General features: G+C 41.5%; 1 protein-coding gene across 1 annotated transcript in view; it reads right to left on the minus strand.

The window, feature by feature from the left end:
- Nucleotides 1–17,594, minus strand: part of cubn (cubilin (intrinsic factor-cobalamin receptor)) — a 292,612-nt gene that overhangs the window by 46,931 nt on the left and 228,087 nt on the right. The window lies entirely within an intron of this gene.

Consider the following 17,594-nt stretch of genomic DNA (forward strand, 5'->3'; position numbering starts at 1 on the left):
TTTTTTAAAATATATAAGATGTAAGAGAAAGGCAAGAATGAACATTAGACTGCTGGAAAATGAGGCTGGAGAAGTACTAATTGGAAACAAAGTAATGATGGAGGAACTGAATAGGTACTTTGCATTACAGTGGAAAACACCAACAGCATACCAGAACTTCGAGAGAGTTGGGGCAGAGGCAAATGTAGCGGCCATCACCAAGTAGAGGGTACTGGAGAAGTTGAAAGGTCTGGAGGTGGATAAATCACCTGGACCAGGTGGAGTACACCCCAGGGTTCTGAAAAAGATAGCTGAGGAGATTGTGGTGGCATTGGTGGTGATCAATAGGAGCCAGGGAAGGTCTCAGAGGACTGGACAATGGGTAATGTAACACCTCTGTTTAAGAAGAGATGGAGATAGAAGAGAGGTATAAGACCGGAAATTATAGGCTAGTTAGCCTGACTTAATTATAGGCTAGTTAATTATTTAGAGTCTATTATTAAGGATGAAATTGCGGAATACTTGGAAGTGTGCGGTTGAGTCAGCACGGTTTCATCAAGAGGTGCTCATGCCTGACAAAGTTGCCAGAAGTCTTTGGGGAGCATGCACTTTGGTAGGAATAATAGAGGCATAGACTATTTTCTAAATGGGGGAAAGCCTTCAGAATTCTGAAGCACAAAGGGGCTTGGGAGTCCTAGATCAGAATTCTTTTAAGGCTAACGTGCAGGTTCAATTGACAGTTAGGAAGGCAAATGCAATGTTAGCATTCATTTGAAGAGGGCTAGAATACTAGAGTAGAAATTTTTTGCTGAGACTATCTAAGGCTCTGGTCACACTGCATTTGGAAAATTGTGAACAGTTTTGGGTCTTGTACCTAAAAAAGAATGTGCTGGCATTAGAGGAGTCCAGACAGTGAGCCTGGGAAAGAAGGGCTTGTCATAGGAGGAGCAGTTGAGGACTCTGGGTCTACACTCAATGGAGTTTAGAAGGATGAGAGGGGATCTAATTGAAATTCACAAAATACTGAGAGGCTCTGGATAGAGTAGGTGTGGAGAAGATGTTTTCACTAGAAGGAGAAACTAGGACCCAAGGGCACAGCCTCAGAGTGAAGAGATGATCCTTTAGAACTGAGATAAGGAGGAAATTATTCAGCCAGAGGATCGTGAACCTGTGGAACTCATTACTGCAGAAGGCTGTGGAGGCAAAGTCATTGAGTGTATTTAAGACAGAGATAGGAAGGTTCTGGATTAGTAAGGAGATTAAGGGTTACAGGAAAAAAAGCAAAGAATGGGGTTGAGAAAAGTATTACACATGATTGAATGGCAGAGCTGACTTGATAGGCTAAATGGCCTAATTCTGCTCCTTTACGGTCTTATGACCTTAATGTATGCATGTCAATTTAGCAGCTGGTACCCCTGCACTCCTCATGTTCCAATGTTCTACCAGAGTCTCAGTACATGACTACAGATCACAATAAATCTCAGAGGTCTGTCTGCATATTCATTATACTCTATCTCCACAATTTTGAATGCAGGTCCCAAATTTCTAGCCAATACGACTGAAGATGGAACTACTGTCACTGCTGCTGGTTTCAGATCACATGTGCACATCAGTGACTCACCCAGTGTGGCTATCTAAATCCACCAGGGTTGGAACAGTTGGGTTGGTGGCTACCAGGAATTAGTACAAAATGCAATGAGGCACTTTTATCATGTCAACTATCAGGTTTCCAGGTCTTTCTACAACTGTCCTCTGGTGAGCAGAATGTCAACACACCTCCTTCCCTTCCTGCAAAAAGCAACTCTGGGGCAGCAGAAATAAATGCTGCATTGAAAAATAGAGAATGCTCCAACTGACTCCTCGTAGTCTAGCTTCAAATTGCAATGCTTCCTCCTCAGCCAAGAATCTGCCTTTTAATTGGAGTTGCAGCTCTTTAAATAGACATAGCACCACAAGGAATTCTAACAGCTATGAATGCGTTTCCACAAGCCCCCAGTGTTTGAGAGAGCATTCAGTGATTTGAGGATTGATGTAAATAGAAACATCTGTGTGAGAGAAGTCAACAGACTCTTACACTGCAGTGCTCCTGTCACAATTGTACATGAACTTAAATTCTCCATTTCTGTATTTTATTCCAAATGATAGAAGGATAATCAATCAGATGAAGTGTCCAAAAGTTAGAACAGTGGCATGCCTTTAGCTTCTTTCTTAGATGGTCATTGTTGTCCATAAAGTTCTCTCGTCATTCTCTACCAAATGGGCCAGATCTTCTGTAACAGTTCTGATGAATATTGAAAGTTAAAAATCACACAACACCAGGTTGTAGTCCAACAGGTTTAATTGGAAGCACTAGTTTTCGGAGCGCTGCTCCTTCACCAGGTGGTTGTGGAGTACACAATTGTAAGACACAGAATTTATACCAAAAGTTTAGTGTGATGTAACTGAAATTATACATTGAAAAAAATACCTTGATTGTTTGTTAAGTCTCTCAGCTGTTAGAATGATCATGATAGTTTCACTTCTTTCATATGTAAATCGCAAAACATTTTTTAAAAGTTACATTTTCAGGTTAACTGTAACAATTGGTGTCAGCCAGATAAGATGTTGAAGGTGTTAGCCCCGTGTTGTTGTCTGTGCCATAATGTTTAGACTGATTCTAATCTAAAAAATGAGTTAACAGTCTTACATGGATTCATGCAGTTTTTGAGCAAAGTACAATGTAGCCCTACAAGTACAAATTCACCCCACAAATGTATATGTGTATATGTGCACGTGGGCTTTTATGCGTGTGTGCACGTGTCTGGGGTGGGGGGATTGTGGGTTCTGTGAGAGAGAGTGTATATGTGTGTGTGTGAGTGTAAAGGGGTCTAAGTCTGTGAGAGGATGCATGTGTGAGTGTGTGTATCTGTAGGAGTGTATGTAAGTGTCTGTGTGTATAGGGGTGTGTGTGTGTGTGTGCGCAGGAGGTCTGTGTGTGTGTGTATCGTGCAATGGTGGTCACTTGTAGTGTGACATGAACCCAAGGTCCCGGTTGAGGCCCTCCCTATGGGTACCAAACTTAGCATCAGCCTCTGCTCAGCCACTTTTCGTTGCTGCGTGTCCTGAAGTCCATCTTGGACGATGGTCACCCAAAGGTCCGAGGTGGAAAGTCCCGGGCTGGTGAAGAGTACTCCAATTCCCAGTTAGCACTGATAGCTAAGTTCGGTGGCCATAGGGAGGATCTCAACCGGGACTTTGGGTTCATGTCACACTACAAGTGACTACCATTGCACTACACACACACACACACACACACACACATATGTTTGTGGGGTGAATTTGTATTTGCAGAGTTACATTGTACTTTGCTCAAAAACTGCATGAATCCATGTAAGACTCTGTTAACTCATTTTTTAGATTAGAAACAGTCTAAACATTAGGGCACAGACAACAGCACACAGGGGGCTAACGCCTTCAACATCTTATCTGGCTGACACCAATTGTTAAAGTTCACCTGAGAATGTGACTTTTAAAAAAAGTTTTGTGATTTACATTCGAAAGAAGTGAAACTATCATGGTCATTCTAATAGATGAGAGACTTAACAAACAATCAAAGTTTTTTTTAATGTATAATTTCAGTTACATCACACTGTAAACTTTTGCTATAAATTCTGTTTCTTACAATTGTGTACTCCACAACCACCTGAAGGAGCAGTGCTCCAAAATATAGTGCTTCCAATTAAACCTGTTGGACTATAACCTGGTGTTGTGTGATTTCTAACTTTGTACACCCCAGTCCAACAATGGCATCTCCAAATGATGAATGTTGAGGCATTTGTTGTTACACTTTAGGACTTGAAGGCCTTATGAGTGCACAGCCATTGACAGCAATTATTGGGAAGGTTAAATTTCTAATGGATTGCCCAGATCATGCTACGAATGCCCCTTTCACCATTCACAGCACCGGAGAATTATGTTTGATATGCACTTGTCACGTCGATACTTATCCTAACATTATCACACGGTTTAATTTCTGGTCTATCCTGGTCATTGGCGGTGTAGCTCAATGCACCACCCTCACACATGCCGCCACAACCCCACTCACCTCCTATCTGATCTACCCCCTGACCTGAATGCCTCCCCAAATCCTCAGTGACGCAACCCCTCCACTCCACTAACTGTTACCTGCTCCCTTATACCCATTGCCCCACCCATTCACACATCTGCCCACCCACTGACCTACTCACTTATTCAACCGCAACTTAACTGATCACATCGACCCACACATCCATTTAAATGCAGAAACATTCACCCTGTCATTGATGGACTCACTTACTCACCCAGTCCCAACCACTCACTCAGTGATTGACCCACCACAAACTTTTCAGATCCTTAAACACATACCTGAATATGGTAGCTGATAGTGGAGATAGGCGGCATGTTATTGTAGTGCTCCTCTTCACCAACCACCTCGCCTTACCTGGATAACTCTGCATGAGTGTCACTGCTGTAACTGGATCAGGAAGTTCCAGCTGGAAGGACTCTCATATTGGGACGGCAGTGATTCACAGTCACTAGCAATCACCCTAGACACTGCTGACCGTAACGATCTGGGCCAATATCTATGTCCAGCCTTGAAAATGCTACATTGTTTCCGTTGCTTTTAATCAACTCTGAAAGTATTTCATCAATTCCAGCTTTTATCTCATTTATTCCTGCTCTTATCTTATCACCTCGCATTTCTGATCCACTGAAGTCAGCGTCAACCTTATTCTTTACTTCTCGCTCATTCACTTTTAGAATTGCTTTGCAAAAATACGCAAATGAAATGTGGCTAAGGCAGGGTTTAACTGAGACATTCAAGTGGATGATTACTTAAATAGAAATAATGATCAAGGTTACAGGGAAAAGGAAGGAGACTGGCACCAAGTTAAAATGCTGAGAGAGCCAGTGCAGACATAATGGGCCAACTTCTGCACTGTAATAATTCCGCAATTCCATTCTGCCATTTCAGCTTTTTCATTTTTTTTGGATGAGCTTCTTCAATGCTCCTTCCAACTTTTTTATTTCACAAAAGTTTGTTAATAAAACACCTTCCTTTCCCAACAGCTATTATTTTCAGTCCGAAAGCAAAATGTCGCTAATCATCTTTACCTTTGCATAATAAGATTGACCCTTTCTAGCTTTTCCAATACTTCAAGTATACCAGCAAAGAAATAGCTCAAGAAAAGTTCATATATTCATTGACAGAACAAAAATAGAACTTATGCGATATTTCAAGTGGAACCATAATGTCTGGATGGAAGGTACAACAAAAAATAGGAATAATGATAGCAATGGGCAATGTTGGATTTTGTAATATGCAACAATCGTTAACCAGAAAGATAACTACATGACTTGTAGAGTGCTTTAGTTGTAGTAAAAAAGAGAAAATGCTGGAGAAACTCAGCAGGGCTTCTGTGGAGGGGGAAACAGAATTAATGTTTTGAGTCCAATATGACTCTTCACAAATTTGCATGGAAGTGAGACTTGAACATGATGGACAACAGAGCTCAATTGCTAAATAGCTTTGAAACATGGAAGAAAATAGAAATGATCAGATGGACCATAAAAATACAAATAAAGGAGTGCTGGGGAGAGTGAACAATGACACTTACTGAGTGTGAGTGGGAAAAGGGAGAGAGACGAGGCAGGTTACATCTCAGAGGAAATAGACAAATAAGAGATGTTACAGTGGGAAGATTTCAAGTGAAGAGAAGAAGAGGAGAGAAAATAATATCAATATTAGATGTCTTGAAAATTAAAGCAAGTTATTAGAAAATGAAAAGGCTGATACAGGACAGAGACACATGGGAAAGATGATCTAAGGGACTCACTTCAGGAAGACCTCCATGATGATGACTCCAAATGACAGTATAACTATTCCAAGAATTTTTCCCTATTCATATAAGGCTATCCAACCAAGGAATATATGTACTGAAATGACCTATTGTGAAGTCTTTAGAGATGGAGCTGGTGAAACTATCCAAAGAGAATGATTGCTTAATTTTTTGCATATTTGATCTGCCAAAGCATATTTAAGTTCCTGTGAACAAGGAATGCCAAAGTTGACTGCTCTTGGACATTACTCCACATTATAGTAAACAAGATAATATACTGCATTCACAAGCTGTGAAATGAGCCATTAGTGTTGACGAGTGAATGATGAGTTGAACTATCGACTTCCAAATGAACAAACCAATGTTTGGGAGAGAAGAAAACAAAATGGCATACAAATAACTTCTTCAGCTGTTAAGTTTCAATGTTTACCAGACAAACATATTTGCTGAATGTAAAATGAGTTGAGCTAAATTCCTGTATCTGCTTTAGTTGTGTCAAGATCTCAGGCTAATATCAATATTCCACTTGTTGCATTCACCAAAGATCCTTCAACAGCACCTTCCAAGTACCTCAGCCACAAACATGGACAAGGACTACAGATACATGAGAACACCACCATGTATAATTTTCCCTCAAAGCAACTCACCATCCTGATCTGGGAAATATATTATCATTTCTACCAGTACTCAAAACGCCTCTCTGAAGTGGAGCAGTTGTGAACCTCAGAGGAGGAATCATCAAGGCATTCGTTTCCATCCTCCACCAGTTCAGAGACATTTAGCTCAGTAGGTCATCTATCTAGAGCACAGCACTGGCTTGGACCCGAAGCTAGACGAGGAAGAAGTCACTGACACTGGGACTACTGGAGGTCATGACCCCACTGTACCCAGTACACATGATGACTTTCTGGACATGGCCATTAACAAGCCGACAGAGATACTTAGACAAGTTGGGGCATCTAGCAGAAGTCACAAAGATCAGGCTAGAATGAAAAGCTGAGGAGTCTGCCCAAGTTCTGTCTGATGTTATGGCTCTAGATTTGAGTGCATGGTTGACTCTGTGAAACATTGGTAATAGCTGTGAGCAGACAGGTTCCACTGAACCTGCCAGCTTTGCGCTCAGATGTGGGAAGGCACATGGTGACGATGACATGGAGGGTCTGCATAGAGACACAGACAAGTTAAGCGAGTGGGCAAAAAACTTGGCAGATGGAAGATCATATCGAAAATGTGTGGTTATGTACTTTCGCTTGAGTAATAGAGGGACTGAATATTATTTAAATGGGAAAATATTGCAGAAAGTTACAGAACAGAGGTATTTGAGAATCTTCATATATGAATTACAAAAAAAGTGAGCATCCAAGTTCAGTGATGAAAGCAAATGGAATTTGGCCTTTATTTCAAAGGGATTGGAGTGTAAAGTAGAGAGGTCTTGCTAAAGTTATACAAGGCACTAGTCCAACCACAAGTAAATACTGCGAATAGTTTTGGGCACCTTATCTAAGGAAAGACATACAAGCATTGGAGACAGTCCAGAGAAGGCTCGCTACGCTGATACTGCATATGCAGGGGTCATTAAATCATACAGTACAGAAGGGGCTCTGGCTCAGCAAGGTTATACCAGCAAAGCTACACTAAATCCACACAGTCCCACTTTGCAGCACTAGGCCCAGAGCCTTGAATATTATATTTCAAGTGCATATCCAAGTATTTTTTGAAGGTTGTGAGGTTACCAGCCTCATCTACCCTCAAATCCCCTCCTTGTTTTATTTTAAAATTATACCCTCGTTTTAAACAGCATGTTTAATTTCCTGGATGGCCACCTATCATTTTAAAAAGTAAGCGGCACTCCTGCCTCACACCACCAGGGTCCTTGGTTCAATTCCAGCATTGGACGACTATCTGTGTGGAGTTTGCACATTCTCCCCAGGTCTGTGTGGATTTCCTCCGGGTGCTCCTGTTTTCTCCCACAGTCCAAAGATGTGCAGGTTAGGTGAACTGGCCAAAGCTAAATGACCCATAGTGTTCAGAGAAGTGTAGGCTAGGTGCATTAATCAGGGAAAATGTAGAGTAGTAGGGTAGGGGAATAGGTCTGGGTGGGATACTTTTTGTAGGATTGATGTGGACTTGTTGGGCCAAATGGCCTGTTTCCACACTGTAGGGATTCTATGGTTTTACGATCCTTCACCTATGGGAACAGCCACTCTCCATTCATGCCTGGCCATGCCCCTGATAATCTTATTCACCTCTATCAAGTTCCTTCCTCAACCTTCTCTGCTTCAAAGAAAATAACCCAAGCTTATCCAGCCTCTCTTCATAACTAAAGTGCTCCATCCCAGGCAGCATCCTGGTGAATCTCTTCTGCAGTCCCTTAGTGCAATTATATCCTTCCTATAGTGGGGTGATCAGAACTGCACACAGTACTCTAGCTCTGATGTAATCAAAGTTCTGTACAGCTCCAATTCACATATAATCCTGTTCTTACAATTTTTACCTCAAATGATAAAGGCAAATGTCTCAGACGCTTTCTTAACTACCCTATTAATCCAGGTTGCCATCTTCAGAGATTTGTGGATAAGCACCCAAGATCTGACTGTTCCACTGAGCTTACTGAAGTCCTGTCATTAATTGAGTACTCTGCTGTCTTGTAACTTCTTCCAAATTGTATCACCTCACACTTAGCAGGGTTTAATTCCATCTGCCACTGATTTGCCCATCTGACCAACCCGATGATACCCTCCTGTAACCTAAACCTACTTTGTCACTATCAACCACCTGGCTAAGCTTTGTATCAGCTGCAAATTTACTTATCATCCTCTTCACATTCTCATTTACATCATTTGTATATATATATAGATCATGAACAATAAGAGACCTAATAGCGATCCCTGTGGTATGCCATTGGACATTGGTCTTCAGTCGCACAAACAGTTTTCTACCACCAACCCCTGTCTCCTGCCAATCAAAGATTTTAGACCCAACTTGCCAAGTTATCCTGGACCCCATGTGCTTTCCCTTCTTTAGCAGTCTCCCATATCGGTCATTGTTGAGGGCTTTCCTGGAATACATACAAGCTGCGTCAATTACACGGCCTATATCTACACATTTGGTCACCTCCTTGAAAAATTCAAACAGATTTAGAGCATAGAACATAGAACATTACAGTGTAGTACAGGCCCTTTCGCCCTCAATATTGTGTCGACCTGTGGACCCAATGTGAAGCCAATCTATCCTATACTATTTTGTTTTCACACATGTCTACCCAATAACCATTTAAATACCCCTAAAGTTGGTGAGTCTACTATTGTTGCAGACAGGGCGTTCCACACCCCTACTACTCTCTGAGTAGAGAAACTACCTTTGACATCTGTCATATATCTATCACCCCTTAATTTAAAGCTATGTTTAAAGCTAGCCATCATTATCTGAGGAAAAAATTGTTAGGCATGATTTCCCTCTGATAAAGCCATGCTGATTATCCCTGATCAAGTCTTGCTTCTTTAAATAAAGATTAATTCTCTTCTTCATTGTTTTCTCCAAAAATATCCCAGCCACCGATGTGAGACTCACTGGTCTATACATCCCTGGTTTACCTCCAACATCCTTCTTGAAAAGTGGAGCCACGTCAGCTACTGGCACCTGTTATTAGACCATCATTCAATCCTCAACCATCAACTTGTCATAAATCCCACCTATTGAACTGGACTAGCTATATAATTACAATGGCTACAAGAGCTGGTTGGGGACTCGGGTGAATCTTACAATTTTTTTGTCAAGGTGCAAATTTCCTCAGTTTTATTGGATGGAGATTTCTCACCGAGTCTTATGGGAGTCATCACGTTAATTTCATCAGTGACATCAGTTAGGCCACTGTTGGAATATTGCGTGCAATTCTGGTCTCCTTCCGATCGGAAAGATGTTGTGAAACTTGAAAGGGTTCAGAAAAGATTTACAAGGATGTTGCCAGGGTTGGAGGTTCTGAGCTACAGGGAAAGGCTGAACAGGCTGGGGCTGTTTTCCCTGGAGCGTCGGAGGCTGAGGGGTGACCTTATAGAGGTTTACAAAATTATGAGGGGCATGGATAGGATAAATATACAAAGTCTTTTCCCTGGGGTTGAGGAGTCCAGACCTAGAGGGCATAGGTTTAGGGTGAGAGGGGAAAGATATAAAAGTGACCTATGGGGCAACCTTTTTACGCAGAGGGTGGTACGTGTATGGTGGATGTGGTGGAGGATGTGGTGGAGGCTGGTACAATTGCAACATTTAAGAAGCATTTGTATGGGTATATGAATAGGAAGGGTTTGGAGGGATATGGGCCGGGTGCTGGCAGGTGGGACTAGATTGGGTTGGGATGTCTGGTCGGCATGGACGGGTTGGACCGAAGGGTCTGTTTTCATGCTGTACATCTCTATGACTCTATAACTAATGAGAGCATTCCCTGTGATCATCGGTATAACAAGATGTGTTATTAAGATGTGTTTGCTGTAGCACAGAGTTTCAAGGAAATATTAGTGAGATACAAAATCTGAGAATTTTAATAATTTATTATTAGAAATCCTGTACTATTATAAAATTTGGCTCATTTCTCAAGATATAAAATGTAATATCTTGACAGAAACAAAATTGAAGTATCCACTTATTATTCAGTGGAGTAAATCAATGCCAAGATTATAATGTATACAGAAATTTTATGCCAAGAATTCACTTTGCCAGCATTCTCAAGCCAGAGAATGCCCTATAAAGTGTCTCCAACTCTCATTAAGCACCGTAAATCACAAACAGAATTGCTACCATTCCCTGCTCTGGATCCAGGCAGCAGGCACTGTAAACTCTTCCAGTTCATTCCATTTCAAAAGATGTCAAATCAAGTAAAGGCTGAAAACCATCAAGCACCACGAAACGACATGATCAGCAATCCTTAGTAGCCACACACTCAGATGACAAACAACATGAGTTCAACTGGAACAACACTACTATTATAGGATAAGCCAAACAGAGAACAGCCAGGGAATTCCTAGAGACATGGCACTCATCCACAGATTCAATCAATAAGCGCATCGACCTGGACCCAATATACCGACCACTGCAACGGACAGCTGGAACTGACAACCGGAAGCGGCAGGTACAAATCACTATAAATGCTGGAGGAAACATCACAGAAGTGCTTCACAGGAGGGTCCCAAGCACTGAAGATGTCATCTAGACGGGATGAAATGTCTGCAACATAAATTCCCAGCTCGGTGAACAGAACCACAACAACGAGCACCCGAGCTACAAATCTTCTCCCAAACTTTGAATTGTCAGAAGTGTCCATGGACAACTCATGAAAAATTAACAGCAACATCTGTAAATCTAGATAGGACAAATTACTGTCATCCACTTTATGGTAAAAGATGTAGGACATGTGCGTGTTACTTCTGTCTGCAAAGAACAGGACTCCATGCATTAATATATGTAGCTTCAACTGCTGACAGGTGCAATATGCTGTGAGCCAGACTGACAATACTGAATTGGTTGTCAGTGTAATTCTTCCTGCATACAGGATCATCCAGCAAATCGCGCAGAAATGTATCTAATGTTGGACGCCATTTCGGGTTTTGAAAGCATGAGCCTGATGGCAACGCAGTATCCAACAGTGGATGTGATTCTGCGATATGCTCGATAACCTTGCGGTCACAAAAGAATGACAGTGACAATTTAGGATTGTCTGTTGGGCTTGTAGAGTGGTGCACAATTGTGTGCTGGAAACAATAAATATGAATAAAAGGGGCCCTGTATTGTTCAGGCAGGATCCAGATGTGGAACTTGCAATTTCATTACTAATAGATCTAATTTTTGTCAGCAAAATCAGATTAGTCTCAGGGCAAATTAACCTAGCAATGGGAACCTCAAACAGACATTAGGCCCATTACTTCCATAAACAAAGGGGCTAACGTCTGTTTCGAGCATTGCACAGCAACTCTTTATGGTTTATCAAATGGGGGAAAAACATATATTTCACAATATAATGCCTGATATTTAGGAGGCCTAAGCAATTATTTAATGCTTCCCGGGCAGTAATGTAGCTGCAATAATAGCTCTTTGAATGAAAAATCTTTTCCTGGAATCTCTTTTATTCAGCTTAATTTGACTTCTAAGGTGATGCCCTCTTATTTCACATTTCATCTACTGAAGGAGAGATTAATACTCTAAATATCTTGTCCTTCGTTATTTAAAATATCCAAAATGACCTATGTATAAATCTGTTATAAACTATGTGATAAATTGAACTTTGATAAAAATAATCTGATTGGGTCTAGTCAGTATAGATTATTGAATGAAAAACTCTGTTCAACAAACTTGGAGATTTTGATTAATTTACTAACAAAATTGATAAGGAGTTGATTGATGTGGTGTATTTGGAATTTCAGAGGTTTTTAATAAGTTTCCCGCAGGAGGTTAAAGAACAAAAGTAAAGCTTTTGTGTAGGAGATATTAAATTGGCAGGGATTAAGGGTTAGCTGACTGACAGACAACAGAATAGGAAAAAATGGACCATTCTCATGTTGGCTAATAGCACCTCAAGAATCATTTCTCAGGTCACAGCCATTCACAATATATATCAATAATTTGGATTCAGGGACCAAATGCAATATTTCCAGATTTGCAGATGACACAAAGTTAAAAAGGGATGTGTGTTGTAAGGAAGATGTGAAATGTTTCCAGGATGATTTGGACAAGCTTACAGATTGGCCAAGAACATGACAGATGGAACTTAATGTGGAAAAATATGAGGTTCTCCACTTTGGTAGGAAGAACACAGTGTATTTGTTGAATTGTGACAGGGTGGAAAGAGTAAATGTGCAACGAGACTTGGCCGTCCTTGTCACTAAGTCACTGAATGTTAACACACAGCTGTAGCAAGTTATTCTTTGGAATGTTAGCCTTTATCGCAAGAGGATTGGAGTACAGGGGTAGTGATTAAGTGTGGCTTCCATTGTATAGATGTTTGGTTAGGCCACTCATGGAGTACCGTGTGCAGTTTTGGGCTTCTTATCTCAGGAAAGATAAGATTTCCAAATAGGATTGCAACAAAGGTTCACCTTGTTGCTAGGATGTTCACACGTGTTTTCAGGATGGCGGGACTGTCCAGTGAAGAGAGATTGAGCAAAATGAGCCTATTTCGAAGAATGAGAGATTACATGCCACTTATCATAGAACCCGTACAATGTGGAAGCAGGCCATTCAGCCCATCGAATTCACACTGACCCTTCGAAGAGAATTCCATCCAGACTCACCCCTCTACATTTTCCTTCCAGCTCTGCATTTCACATGGCTAGTCCACTGAGCCTTCACAACTGTGCACACTGTTGGGCAATTTAGCATGGCCAGTCATCCTAATTTGCACATCTTTGGACTGTGGGAAGAAATTGGAACAGCTGAAGGAAACCCAGGCAGACACGAGGAGGATATGCAAACTCCACACAGACAGTCGCCCGAGGGTAGAATTGAACCCGTGTCCCTGGCGCTGTGATGCAGCAGTGCTAACCATTGAGCCACTGAAACCTACAAAATAATGAACAGACAGGGTGCAGGTAAGATATTTCCCCTAGTTTGGGAGTCTGGAACCAGGGGGTATAACTAATGCTCTCTTACAACCTCTTCCATCAGGCAGGAGATACAGACGCCTGAACACACACACACCAGCAGGTTCAGGAATGGCTTCTTCCCAGCCGTTATTAGGTTGATGAGTGGGCTCTCTAGCTTTAAATAATGTTGATCTTGCTAAGTGCTGATCTCACTTAGCGCACGCCCTGTGCAATGTAACTTTCTGCGTCTGTCCATGTCTTTTTGATCTGTACATCCTTTGCTTACTATGATCTGCTTGTACTGCTCGTAAACAAAGCTTTTCAGCATACCTTGGTAGATATGACAATAAATATATCAGGCAAAAATAATTAGGCAATTAATCAATTAAAAATAAGGGCTATGCCACTTAGGACTGAGGTGAAATAAAATTCTTTACATAGAGGACACTGAATCTTTCGAGTTCTTTACCACAGAGAACTGAGAAAGCTCAGTATTCAAGGCTATTTAAAGTAGGGGTTGATACATTTTTATTATTATCAATGGCGTAAAATGTTATGGGAAATGGATGGATAACAGACATCAAAATCAAACCCAACCTCATCCAGTTCTCACATGATTTTTCAATTATATAGATAAGACTGTTAAATCTGATGAAGCATTTATTCTTGTTGCACAGTGACAGGTTAACATTTAGGAAGCTGATTTATTTGATGAATGCTTCTATGCTGGGTGCTCTGGCAACTAATTGCTATGAAGTGATATGCCCTATAGGTCACCATCTGATTTGAATTCCAGCTTTAGCAAACTTTGTGCATATAATTTTAGAAAATATGTTGTTTGCGAATTATTACCATATACACTGTGCACTGAATTGCAGTCTGACGTTTTGGAGCACTAATTCCAATGTTCACTATCAATAAAATTGAAAGAAATAAAACTGTTCTTCAGACCATTGATAAATGTACATTCAACACATGTTATGGGTTATTTCTCATTAGTTTTGTACCCTGTGATTCTCACCAAGTGACGAACTGTCACTTAAATGTACAGTTCCCATTCTCGTGTAGCAGAAATTCATGCACCGAATAGGGTAGAAATGACATTTACCGCAATTAGTGAGGATAGGTAACTGCACCTCCTTCACAATAACACTAAACACTGAAGCCCCCCAAGGATGCCCCCTACTGTACTCCCCGTACACTCATGACTGTGTTGCCAAATTCCAAACAAACGTCATCTACAAGTTCACTGATGTCACCACTGTAGAGGGACAGATATCTAACAACGACGAGTCAAAATACAGAAGGGAGATAGAGAGCTTGGTGACATGGTGCAATGAGAACAACCTCTGTCTCAACATCAGAAACACTAAAGAACTGATCATTGACTTCTGAAAGACAGGAGGAGAACATGTCCCATCTACATCAATGGAACTGAGGTTGAGAGGGTGGAGAGAGTCAAGTTCCTCGGAGTGACAATAACCGACATCCTGTCCTGGACTTCCCATGTAGATGCGACACTCAAGGAGGCACAACAATGCCTCTTCTTCCTTGAGCAGCTCAGGAAATTCAGCATGTCCATAAGGATTCTCAACAACTTCGACAGGTGCACCATTGAGAGCACACTGTCTGGGTGCATAACGACCTGGTATGGCAATTGCTCTGCCCAGGACCATAAGAAACTACAGAAGGTTGTGTGCACAGCCCAGACTATCACAGAATCCAACCTTCCATTTACATGGAAGCTTTTCACTGTTTCTCAGTACACGTGACTATCAACCAATCAATCAGAATCCCATTTGCCAGTACTTGGCCCATATCCTTTTAGACCCTTCCTCTTCATATACTCATCCAAATGCTTTTTAAATGTTGTAATTGTACAGCCTCTACCACTTCCTCGGCAGTTTATTCTCTACACATACCACATTCTGTGTGACAAAGGTACCCCTTAGGTTCCTTTTAAATCTTTCCCCTCTAAGCTTAAACCAATGCCCTCAAGTTTTGGACTTCCCCACCCTGGGGAATAGACCTTGTCTATTTACACTGTCCATGTATCTCATGATTTGGAGGTGCTGGTGTTGGACTGGGATGTACAAAGTTAAAAATCACACCACGCCAGGCTATAGTCTAACAAGTTTATTTGGAAGCACTAGCTTTCGGAGCACTGCTCCTTCATCAGGTGGTTCCACAAATACCTGATGAAGGAGCAGCGCTCTGAAAGCTAGTGCTTCCAAATAAACTTGGTGGATTATATCCTGGTGTTGTGTGATTTTTAACCATGCACCTCATGAATTTATAAACCTCTATAAGGTCACCCTCAGCCCCAAACCACCAGGGAAAACACCCCATTCAGCCTCTCCCTATTGCTCAAACACTCCAACCATGGTAACATCCTTGTGAATCTTTTCTGAACCCTTTCAAGTTAAACAACATCCTTCCAAACGTAGGGAGACCAGAATTGCACGCAATATTCCAACAGTGGCCGAACCAATGTCCTGTACAGCCGCAACATGACCTCCCAACTCCTATACTCAATGCACTGGCCAATAACGGAAAGCATACCAAACACCTTCTTTACTATCCTATATACCTGTGACTCCACTTTCAAGAAATTATGAACCTGCACTCCAAGGTCTCTTTGTTCAGCAACACTCCTCAAGACCATACCATTAAGTGTATAAGTCCTGCCCTGATTTGCCTTTCTAAAATGTAGCACCTCGCATGTATCTAAATTAAACTCCATCTGCCACTCCTCAGCCCATTGCCCCATCTGGTCAAGATCTCATTGTAATCTGAGGTAACCTTCTTCGCTGTCCACTACACCTCCAATTTTGGTGTCTTCTGCAAGCTTACTAACCATGCCTCCTTTGTTCACATCCAAATCATTTATAAAAATGACAAAAAGCAGTGGACACAGCACCAATCCTTGTGGCACTCCACTGGCCACAGGCCTCCAGTCTGAAAAACAATCCTCCATCACCACCCTCTGTCTTCTACCTTTGAGCTAGTTCTATATCCAAATGGCTAGTTCTCCTTGTATTCCATGTGATCTAACCTTGCTAACCAGTCTCCCATGGGGTACCTTGTCAAATGCCTTACTGAAGTCCAGATAAATCATGTCCACTGCGCTGCCCTCATCAATGCTAGTCGTTCTTTCTTTAAAAAACTCAATCAAGTTTGTGAGACACAATTTCCCATGCACAAAGTCATGTTGACTATCCTTAATCAATCCTCGCCTTTCCGAATACATGTAAATCCTCAGGATTCCCTCCAACAACTTACTCACCACTGATGTCAGACCCACCAGTCCAAAGTTCCCTGGTTTTTGCTTAACACCTTTCTTAAATACTGGCACCACATGAGCCAACCTCCAGTCTTCCAGCACCTCGCCTATGGTTATCAATAATACAAATATCTCAGCAAGGGGTCCAGCAGTCACTTTCCTAGCTTCCCACAGGGTACACCTGATCGGGTCCCAGGGATTAATTCACCTTGGCATTTTTGATTAGGGATAAAATTATGGCTGTTTTTAGGGTGAATATTCCTAGGAATACATCCAGGGAAGTTATTGAGTGGAAGTGAGAAATAAGAAAGGAATGGTCACCTTATTGGGATTGTGCTATATATCCCCCCAATAGTCAGCGGGAAATTGAAAAACAAATTTGTAAGGAGATCTCAGTTATCTGTAAAAATAATAGGATGATAGTTGTAGGGAACTTTAACTTTCCAAACATTGACTGGGACAGCCATAGTGTTAAAGGCATGGATAGAGATGAATTTGTTAAGTGTGTACAAGAAAAGTTTCTGATTCAGTATATGGATGTACCTACTGGAGACTCTTGCACCCACTGCCTCCCTCTCCTACCTTTCCTGGCAGTAACCCACCTACCTGACTGTATCTTTGATGTATCTCCCTGCCTGCAACTGCCATCCATCACACCCCTAGCTCCTGTAAATTCCTCATCGCCTCTAACTGCTGCTCCATGAGATCCAAAAGGATTCATAACCAAACACTTCCTACAGACATAATCATCGGTAGCATGGAAACACTTCCTAATATCCCACATCCAACAAGAAGACAACATTACTATACTAAAGGCCACCTTTGCATCTTAACAATCTACAGACTGAGAAAATAGCACTGTACTACTGCTCTAAAAATACTGCTTCAGGCTAGCTTAGTACCTAT

Source organism: Chiloscyllium plagiosum, chromosome 5, assembly GCF_004010195.1.
Source record: "Chiloscyllium plagiosum isolate BGI_BamShark_2017 chromosome 5, ASM401019v2, whole genome shotgun sequence".
NCBI lineage: Eukaryota > Metazoa > Chordata > Chondrichthyes > Orectolobiformes > Hemiscylliidae > Chiloscyllium > Chiloscyllium plagiosum.